Below are 939 nucleotides of genomic sequence, written 5' to 3'. Positions count from 1 at the left end.
CAACTATTTATTTAGTATCTTTGAAATGCCTCATCGTGGTGCTAATTGGCAATTTTGGATCCGCAGGTATCGTATTCTTTCCGTTTCATATTTAATTACTAAAATAATAATCTAGCATTGAAATAGGGCCAAGAGTAAAACTTTCTCCATTTATCTGGGTAAATGATCCCTTAATCTCCCTAATTTTCGGTTATTATCACCTAACTGGACCAAATCGTCTAGAAAAATGTTAAGCACTTTCTAAGTACATCGATAATATACATAGGCTTATTACTACGCGTAGTATACTTATTTATGTGGTATAGACAAAATCATTTTTTTGGGCTTTAGATTGGTTCAAGTTGATTGCTTCTGCTGCATCCCATAATACCACAATGATTTGACAAACGTATTCTGCCCAATAAATACGCGAACTGGTGCAATCCGGCGGCCATGACGCGGACTATAGCTCCGCCCAATACTGACGCTAGTTGCCTGAGACCCAATGAGCCGCCTATTCTTGGCGGATCGTCGAGCTGTGCGAATGGTGCCAGTTATGTTAGTTTCTGTTGTCCTTGTTTTGCTGTATGCCGAAAATGGAAATTGACGACATCGCGGAGCAACGAATCAACAACAAGTTTTTTGGTGATGTGCGGTTAAAGTTATCAAGAAAATACTGAAGGGTTGACAGTTCTTTACGGTGATAATGCTCTGAAGAAAACGTCCGTTTTCAAGTGGATTAAACGTTTTAAAGATGGCCGACAAGACGCCACGGATGATGCAAGGCCGGGACTACCTTGAACCACCTGTGTTGACGACAACATTAATCGTGTGCGGTCCCTTGTCCTTACCGACCGTCGAAAAATTGTCCGAATGATAGCCGATGAACTGCATTTAGGATATTCAACAGTGCACACTATTTTAACCGACTACCATGGTTGGATCCTTCACCATGACAAT

This window comes from Hetaerina americana, unplaced genomic scaffold (genome assembly GCF_022747635.1).
Source record: "Hetaerina americana unplaced genomic scaffold, ioHetAmer1.1.p SCAF_55, whole genome shotgun sequence".
NCBI classification, from domain to species: Eukaryota; Metazoa; Arthropoda; class Insecta; order Odonata; family Calopterygidae; genus Hetaerina; species Hetaerina americana.
The sequence above is the reverse complement of the archived record's forward strand: the minus strand, read 5'-3'. Positions refer to the sequence as shown.